General features: G+C 38.1%; 1 pseudogene; it reads left to right on the top strand.

The window, feature by feature from the left end:
- Positions 1–277: 277 nt before the first annotated feature.
- On the top strand, positions 278–400 carry LOC113931665 (annotated as a pseudogene).
- The last annotated feature ends 9,840 nt before the right edge of the window (positions 401–10,240 follow it).

The following is a 10,240-nucleotide window of genomic DNA, read 5'->3' as shown; positions in this document are numbered from 1 at the left end:
AAGAGATTATATAATTGTGGTTTGTTCCTATATTTTTATTTTGTTTCATTGATGTATTTATCTATGCTGTCCCCAGTAGCACACTGTCTTATTATAGCTGTATAGTGGGTCTTGATACCTAGTTGTGTAATTCCTTCAGCTTTATTCTTTAAAGTTGCTTTGGCTATTCTTGGCCTTTTGCATTTCCATATAAATTTCAATATTGGCTTGTCAGTTTCCATAACAAACCTGCTACGTTTTTATTTGGATTTCATTGACTCCATAAATCAAGGAGGAATTGACATATTAACAGTGTTCCCCATGGGGGCGCAGTGTACAATGGTTGCAAACATTACCTTCCTTGATAGTGTATGCAGCCTGTTGATTGTATGGGTTGCCCTAAGAGACCCTGGAGACAGTCTTTCCCAGTGGACATTGATGTCTGACCTCATGCTATCTCCAATCTAGGCTTCAGACAAGTATACAAGGTACCTTTGGAAAGCCCAGGGCACAGTGGCCAGGGTCCACATTGGCTAAGTCATCATGTCCATCAATACCAAGCTGCAGAAAAAGGAGCATGTGATTGAGGCCCAATGCAGGGCCAAGTTCAAGTTCCCTGGCCACCAGAAGATCCACACTTCCAGGAAGTGGGGCTTTACTAAGTTTAATGTGGATGAATTTGAAGATATGGTGGCTGAAAAGTGGCTCATCCAAGATGGCTAAGTGGTCAAATTGTGGCCACTTGGACAAATGGCGGTCTCTGCATTCCTGAGGACTTTGGCACTGCCCTCTCCCTATTCATGCCCACCAATAAATCCTACTTTTTGTCAAAAAAACCACCCCAGTATTAACAATATTGAGACTCTAACCTATAAACATAGTATATCCTTACCTTTATTTAGGTTTTCTTTAATTTCTCTCAATAATATTTTCTAATTTTCAGTGTAAAGATCTTACAGATCTTTTGTTAAATTTATTCTTAGGTATTTGATGGATTTTAGGTGGTATTGTAAATTAAAAACATTTTTTTACTTGATCTATATAAATTGATTTTTACATTTTAACTTTATATCAACATTGTTAAATACACTTATTAGTTCAGATTATTTGTAGATTCTTTTGGCTTTCTTATGTATACAATCATGTCTTGTGTAAATGATAGTTTTTATTTCTTCATTTCTACTCCTTTTGCCTTTTCTATGTTTTCCTTGCCTGATTACACCATCTAGGACCTCCAGGACAGTATTAAATAGAAGTGTGGCTAGCAGATATCCTTGTCTTATTCCTGATCTAAGGGGAGATTTAAAAAATAATGATTTAAATAAAAAAATTAATGATTTTTTTGCAGCTACTATTTATTCAGACTAAGAAAGTTGCCTTTTCTTCTAAGTTAAGTTTGCTATGAGTTTGGTTTTTTTTTTTTTGCTATGAGTTTTTTTTTTAACATCAAGTGGGAGTACAATTTATTAAATGCCTTTTCTGTATCTGTAATTTTCTAGCTTTTTCCTGTTAATATGCCAAATTACACTAATTGATTTTCCCATAAACCCCACTTCGTTGAGATGTATTAATCATTGTTAAATATCACTGGATTAGATTTAAACATATATATAATTTTTTCAATTTTCATTTCTTTTTTAAGCCACTTCATTAAGTTATAGCTGACATGTTAAAAGCTGTACATATTTAATGTATATAACTTGATGAGTTTGGGGATAAGTATAAACCATCACCACCATCAAGACCATAGACATATCCATCACCTTCCAAAGTTCCTTCCTGCCCCCTTTATTATTATTTTTATGTGATTTTCATTTCTTGTCATTTTTTTCAAGTTTTGGTTATGCAAGCTTCATAAAATATGATGGCAAATACCCCTTTTTTTCTGATCGCTGGAAGTGTTTGTGTAAGATCAATGTTATTTGTTCTTTAAGTGTTTGAAAGAACTTACCAGTGAAGCCATTTAGGTCTGCAGTTTAACTTTGTTGGGAGTTTTTTTTGTTTTTTGTTTTTTGAGGGGGAAGGCTTTTAATAACAAGTTTCATTACTTACACACATATAGGACTTTTCTTCTTGTGTCAGTTTTATTGAATTGTGTTTCTCAGGGAATTTGTCCACTTCTTCAAGGGCTGCTTCTGACCCATTCTTTCACTTTTCTTTCCTTTTTTTTTTTTTAAAGATTTTATTTATTTATTGGACAGAGAGAGAGAAAGGGTACAAGCAGGCAGAGTGGCAGGCAGAGGGAGAGGGAGAAGCAGACTCGCCGCCGAGCTGGGAGCCCGATGCGGGGCTCGATCCCAGGACTCTGGGATCATGACCTGAGCCGAAGGCAGACGCTTAACGACTGAGCCACCCAGGCGCCCCTCTTTCACTTTTCTTTTCTGGGTCTCCCAAGTATACTCTCTACCATTTCTCATATGTCTAACTCATATGTCTCATTTCCATCCTTTTTGCTTCCCATTCTTCTTTCTAGATATTATCTATTGACCTGTCCTTTAGTTCACTAATCATGTTTTCAACTTTGCCCAATCTGCTGTTAAATCCCTCTGTTGAAGTCTTAGTTTTAGTTATTTTATTTTCTGTTCCAGTCTTTCCATTTAGCTTTTTATTACAGTTTTCAGTTCTCTGGTGAAATTTTCTCTCTTGCCATCTATTTTCTTGAACCTATTCATCACAATTATTCCAGAGTCTCTCCAATAACTCCAGTATCACCTATGTTTTGTTTCTATCTTCTCTCTATTGCTCTTTGTCTTGTTTATTTGTATGCCAGTAAATTTTTATTAAATGCCCAACATTATGTGTGAAAAATTATAAAGGCTCCAGATCATGTTATCCTCCTCCAGAGAGGATTACCCCTCTCCTCTGGCAGGTAGCAGAGATTCAGATCACTTTATTTCATCTACAGACTTTGCTGATTCAAGGCTAGTTTGCAGTCTTTATATGTCCAGGTTTGCCCCTGGTTCACCTCCATTTCTAGGGGGTAGCCCTCTAGGAGTTCCAAATAAAAATCAGGGTCTTTTGCTAGGGCTCCTTCTACTTGGCACTTTATAACCTCCTCTTTTACTCTCTCCAGCACTGTGAGCCTGTCACAGACTTGCTCTCCTTTGCTGATGCTTTCTGCCTGACTTCTTAGCTTCATTCTCTGCACAGCTTAAACTGTAAATACCTCTAGAAGAAAACCGGTTCCATGTGTTAGGTTCTATTTTGTGTCCTATTATCTCTCTAGGATCTTGTTCCCTCAACAGTCAGCTACCTTGGCAACTCCAAACTTTACTTTTATAGGCTTCTAAGCCCCATGAGGCAACCTAAAGCTGATCTGCTGGCTTGTCTCATGCCCTATGTCAAAAAGGTCCTGAGGGAAAAACAGTGTGCAGAAAGTAAGGCTTACCTTAATGAGCTTCTCTTCTTTCTGCATCTGGTCTCTCAAATCTTGGCTACCTCAGTAGGCCCTTGATTCCTTCACAAAAGATATTTTTTAAAGTCTGACTTTTCTAGTTTTCTAGTTTTCTTGTTAGAATATTGGTCTGCTAGAAGGCTATTCTATCACAGAAGTCTTCTGAACTCATGATTAAAATGTGTGTGTATGTATAATCATGTATTTCCCCTTATCTCTATACATTGATCAAAAGGATATAAGAACAAAAACTCTCCAGTAGCAGTGAGCACACCTAGTGCTCAGATCTTGGTTTCTATACATCATTTCCCACTAAGATGAATCAGGTTTCCTTAAAGAAATAGCTGATTTCAAGGAAAGTATAAGATGAGCCCGAGTATCTCGCTGGACCAGAAATTAAGAAAAAAATCAGAGAATGATGGGAACATGTCATAAGGACACAGAAGCCAAACTGAAGGGACACCCACTGGTTAAGCCTGGAATAATTTGAACATCAAAAATAATAATGATAGGGAAACAAAAGCAAAAATGAACTACTGGGACTTCATCAAGATAAAAAGCTTCTGCACAGCAAAGGAAACCATCAACAAAACTAAAAGGTAACCTGCTGAATGGGAGAAGATATTTGCAAATGACATATCCAGTAAAGGGTTGGTATCCAAAATATATAAAGAACTTACACAACAAAACACCCAAAAACCAAATAATCTAATTAAAAATGGGCAGAAGGCATGAACAGATAATTTTCCAAAGAAGATATCCAGATGGCCAACAGACACATGAAAGGATGGTCAACATAACTCATCATCAGGGAAATAACAATCAAAACCATGATGAGATACCACCTCACACCTGTCAGAATGGCTAAAATTAACAACACAAGAATCAACAGGTGTTGGCAAGGATGCAGAGAAGGGGAACCCTCTTACACTATTGGTGGGAATGCAAACTGGTGCGGCCACTCTGGAAAACGGTATGGACGTTCCTCAAAAAGTTAAAAATAGAACTACCTTACAATCCAGCAATTGCACTACTGCATATTTACCCAAAGAATACAAAAATACAGATTCAAAGGGGTACATGAACCCTGATGTTTATAGCAGCATTATAAATAGCCTAATTATGGAGAGAGCCAAAATATTCATCAACTAATGAATGGATAAAGAGGATGTGGTATAGATATACAATGGAATATTACTCAGCCATCTAAAAGAATGAAATCTTGCCATTTGCAATGATGTGGATAGAGCCAGAGTGTATTATGCTAAGTAAAATAAGTCAATTAGAGAAAGACAAATACCATGTGATTTCACTCATATGTGAAATTTAAGAAACAAAACGATGAACATATGGGAAGGGGGAAAAAGAGAGAGAGAGGGAAACAAACCTCTTAAAGATAGAGAACAAACTGAGGGCTGATGGAGGGAGGTGGGTGGGGGATGGGCTAGATGGGTGATGGCTATTAAGGAGGACACTTGTTTTGAGGACTGGGTGTTATATGTAAGTTATGAACCACTGAATTCTACTCCAGAAATCAATATTACACTATATGTTAACCAACTAGAATTTAAAAATTTGAAGAAAAAAAATGAATACAACTTAAAAAAGTAATAATGGTAGGGGCTTGGGTACCTGGGTGGCTCAGTCGGTTAAGCATCTGCCTTCGGCTCAGGTCATGATCCCACAGTCCTGGGATCGAGCCCCACATTGGGCTCCCTGCTCAGCAGGGAGTCTGCTTCTCCCTCTCCCTCTGCCTCCCTCTCTGCCTTCTTGTGCTCTCTGTCAAATAAATAAATAAATAAATAAATAAATAAATAAATAAATAAATATCTTAAAAAAAAATAATGGTAGGGGTTCCTGACTGGCTCAGTTAGTAGAGCATGTGACTGTTGATCTTGGGGTCATGAGTTTGAGCCCCACATTGAGGGTAGAGATTACTTAAATAAACTTAAAAAATAATGATGATCATAATGTATAATACATTGAGTTATATAAAATCCATGAATCCATGGTGATATTTAAAATTAAAGGAGAAGAGAATAAAAGAAGAAAGCTTTGTTTTTGTTTTTATTTTTACAGAAGAATGTCAGCTATTAAATGTAAAAGGAATGGTTTAATTAGAAAATTGCTGTTTTGTAACCCTTGAAGGACTAATTGGCTGAGGTAAGGATCATCAGCTGATGCAAATATGACTGGGTAAAATGTTCTTGGGAACGAGTCTCAAATGATCACTCCACAGATTACTTTTAATAAAGGGGAAAATGTGCTCTTATAATGGGAAAGTTCAGTGGCCACCACATTAACCAAGTGGTTAAGCCTGACAATGCCAGTAGTGGTTTGACTGAATACCTCCAGTATGATCCAGTGGGAAGTACACAATGTCATTTATGTGATATTTATGTGACATTTATGTGACGAGAACAATGTGATGTTCTTGCTGGAAATGTTTTACCTGAATTTCATCATGAGGAAACAGACAATTCTATAATGTGGGGAATGAGGAAGGACAACTGGCCTGGACTCTTCAAAGGATTTGATGTCATGAAGGACAGAAGGAGTCAGGGGGATTGTTCCGGATTGTAGGACACTAAAGAGACACAAGCCAAAGGCTCTGAGTCTTGAGTGTATCCTGGATTGGAAAAACAGAAGCCACGAAGGACATTTTGGGGACAATAGAAGAAACAATAGTAAAGACTGGATGCTGGATATTGAATTTATGGTGATTTTCCAGAGAGTGTGTTAATGTAGTTCAATAAGGGGATCTTATTCTTGGGAAATGGATACTGAAATATTTCATGGTGAAGTGTCATGATGAAAGTAGCCTACTTTTCTATGATTTGAAAAAAGGGAAGTGTGGGCATGTGGGTGTGTAGCCAGATGGACTGGGTGTAGCTAGATGTTAACAGTTGGTGAACATAGGTGGGTATTTTGGTGTTGAAAATGAGAAGGAAAAAATACCCTTGCCGCTTTTTACTATTTTTTTTCATCAAACATCCACAAGACGGCAGTAGAGGAACGCTCTTAGAATGTGTTTCTCGGCAGCCTTCTATAAGGTGACCTATTTTCTGATTCGAAAAGTAAGATGTGAAATCCAACAAAAGGATTGTTTTTGCTTTGTGAATACATTTATATGAAAAGTTATACAAAAGTATGAACACAAAATGCTATTTGGCTGTCTCACTCTATGGATTGCTTTTATTGAAATACCATTTTGTCAAATTTGGTCCAAAAACCTCTTAAACTGTATCTAAAAGGTTGTGTGCATGGGTACTTTTCCTGGTGAGAATATCCACAACTTTCACCATGTCTCAAAGTAGTCAGTTATCACCCCCCAAACTGAGAAGGTTGAGGGCTTCAAGAAAGTGGCATTAGGTCAATGCCTTAACAACATCAGGGTTGGTAGTAGGGTTTTTTTTTATTTTATTATGTTATGTTAATCACCACACATTACATCATTAGTTTTTGATGCCGTATCCCATGATTTGTTGTTTGCGTCTAACACCCAGTGCTCCATTCAATACGTGCCCTCTTTAATACCCATCACCAGGCTAACCCATCCCCCTACCCCCCTCCCCTCTAGAACCCTCAGTTTGTTTCTCAGAGTCCATAGTCTCTCATGGTTCGTCTCCCCCTCCGATTTTCCCCCCTTCATTCTTCCCTTCCTGCTATCTTCTTTTTTTTTTATTAACATATCTTGTATTATTTGTTTCAGAGGTACAGGTCTGTGATTCAACAGTCTTACACAATTCACAGCGCTCACCATAGCACATACCCTCCCCAATGTCTATCACCCAGTCACCCCATCCCTCCCACCGCCCACCACTCCAGCAAGGGTTGGTAGTAGTTTAAGCCATTTTCCTTTAATAAGTTCTCTGAAAGTGTTTGAGTTTAGTGCAGTGCCCTGGCAATGAGTATTTGTTAAATGGAGTGATGTAGGAACTGATGGTTGTAGATGGGTGGGAATCAGAAGACCTAGGTGTGAATGTGATGTAACGTGTCCCTCCTCCCTACCTTACTCCCCAAACCCACACACCGAGGTCAAATGTATTTAGCAAAATATTTGTGGTCACGTAAAACAATTCCATACCAAACAGAATCAGTTGTTTGCATCTGTTTATTATTTTACTTCCTAAAGAAAAATAGTTTATTGGTCAACAGAGATGCTAGCCATATAAAGCTTTCTCTTTATAAACATTTATCCAAGGAATTCATTTTTTTCCTATGGTGACATGGGCCAAGCTTCTTGTGATTACAGAAAGTTTCTACTGTCTTGTGCATGTCACCTGTGCCTGTTGGTTTTCTCCAAGTGTTCCTGGTTTGGATCAGGACTAGGTTTCTACAAATTGCAATATGAGCAGCTTGCAGGGTGAGAGCCAAACCACCTAACACTCCTCTCTTTTTGATTCACTAACCAAAGAGCAGGCTTTGTTTTCTGTGGAATTGAAAACAACCTGGCAGATAGCTGTCTTGAAAACTTGTATACTGACTTGATTGCAAAGAAAATCCCTGCTAAGTGCCTTGATCTGGCTATCGAGGTGGTATGTAGTTTTTTTAAAAGGCTCACGTATTAGAATCAACCAAGGGAAAGTAAAATGCCCATTGAAGATGTGTTGGCAGTGTGTAGTTGGTTTAAAGTGTCATTTACTGAATTCTTATCATATTTTTGCTCTTTCAACTTCATTAGTGTTAGAAAATTCCTTATTGAGGATGATGAGCTACCAATAGTTAGCAATGTGACTGCAAGTGAGAGACTAAACAGTAAAATAGGCATGTCTTTAAAAAAGGCACTCTTAACTTCTCCCCCTGCATTTTCAAGGATTTTTTTTATGAGAATGTAGTCTGAATAAATAATGATATAAGGGGAGCATATGTTGGCACAATCCTCTGAGACCTTCATATGCTGAATATAATTGTTGCTCAATATAATCAGTTCTGTCATTCATCTTGAACAGACCAAAACCAAAGAATGCCAATTAGTTAACTTATGAATTATATCCTTTCTACATTCGAAGCTGTTTGCAATATTAAAAGACCTGAAATGGAACAATAAAAATAAATGTATAAATTAAAAAAGACAAATTGTTTAGAAGAAATGAGATAACCATTTAGAAGGAATGAGATAACTGTACCAGGAATATGGAATGACTTCTCTACTGCAGAGAGCAGAGTTCAGCTCTGAGCTTTCTGGTTCCTAAGCAGAAAAAAGACAAGTAGGTCGGCTCTGTTGTTTGTATTTGTGTTTGTATTTATACTAAAGGAGGAATATTAAAAGAAATTTATTGTATGGTGTCTTATATAAGCAACACCGAGTGACATATTGGACAATGATTTTTATTATATTGTTTACAAAAGACACAGAAACCTCTCACTGAATATTTACTCCATTTATGCTCGATAGAAATGCAGACAAAATATCAGATCACAACTCAATCACTGAAGAAACGTCTTTGGGGAAACTGATGGAACATAGTCCAGGAACGTATCTTCCTGATGATCCAAACGAATTGTTTTCAAATCTGGCTGCATATCAGAATCAACTGAGGAGTTTTAGAAATTCAGATTCCACGGTCTACCATGCATCTTCAGAGATTCTCATTCTAAAGGTCTGGTGTTGGACCCAAGAGCCTATAGTTATGGATTTTCTGTGCATACACTGATGCAAATCCTGGTTTGGGAACCACTGATCCATGATACACAATAAGCATAGCATGTTTTCCTCTAGCATCTATTTTATTCGAAGACAAAAAATTAAAAATATTTTTCCTATTAAAACAAACAGATGAATTATGAATAAGAATTCAAATTTTGCATTCATTTCTAAAATAAAACATGTGCCTTAGACATTTAATGCATGTGAGGGTTCATTTGGGGCTGTATTCCCAGACCCTGAGGAGATAGAGTTCATGCCTCACTACTGTTAAAGTATTTTGATGGAACGGTTTTTAAAGCATCTAGGGAATTGTATCAGTCAGGGTTCAGTGCTTATAAAATCCTTGGAAGGACTGGAAGATTGGGGATCAGGAGGCAGCACTGTAACTGGGACCCGGAGGCTAGGAAGTTGCTGCTCCAGCCCCTGCCAACAGCGCTGTTGCTTCCACTCCCTCTCTCGCTGACACTCGACCAGCAGTGACAACAGCAGCAGGAAGATGGCCTCGGTCTCTCTTCCACCCTCCAAGGTTTGGAAGTGCAAGTGCATCTCCTTGGCTGTATGGAATTCACATCCAGAGTTGTAGCTGGAAGAGAGCCTGGGAAATAGACTTTTCAGTTTTTCCGTCCCTGTGGTTTATCGGCAGGTGCATGGAAGAAGGCAGGAATGGATCCCGTCAAGGGATGCTGTCAAACACTCATGAGTCAAAAGTGCTAACCAGCTGGATCTATCTGGCTAGGGAAGGGCCCGAGATTCCCAAAAATGGAGATATTGCCAGCCACTTGTAAAGCTGAGTGAGATAGTCTTTCTAGACACAGGCTAAAATGGAAATTAATTTTTTCCCTTTTATGGAAAACATTCTATAGATGACTCTGTCCCCTAAATGGCATTTGTTACTGGCACTGGCATCAGAGACAAATATCTTCAGCCGAGAATTTATGAATCACATTTTTCCCCAAATACTAAGTTGCTTATGAAAACCCTTTTCTTAAAAATGTATGTGATTGAATCTGAGTTATATGTGAACTCCTATCCCCTTATTTTGCTTGGTGTGTGTGTGTGCATGTGTGCACGTGTGTGTGCATACATGGACTTTCTGGAAGACTTTACTGAGCTTGGAGATAGGCTGGCAATTGCCCTGATTGTCCAGACATGGGTTATCCAAGGCTGACTTTAGCCTGCCTGTATTTGTGTTGTCTTCCTATCAGAAGGGACACTCT

The sequence above is a fragment of the Zalophus californianus genome, chromosome X, assembly GCF_009762305.2.
Source record: "Zalophus californianus isolate mZalCal1 chromosome X, mZalCal1.pri.v2, whole genome shotgun sequence".
NCBI classification, from domain to species: Eukaryota; Metazoa; Chordata; class Mammalia; order Carnivora; family Otariidae; genus Zalophus; species Zalophus californianus.
This window is presented reverse-complemented; position numbering and strand designations above follow the sequence as displayed.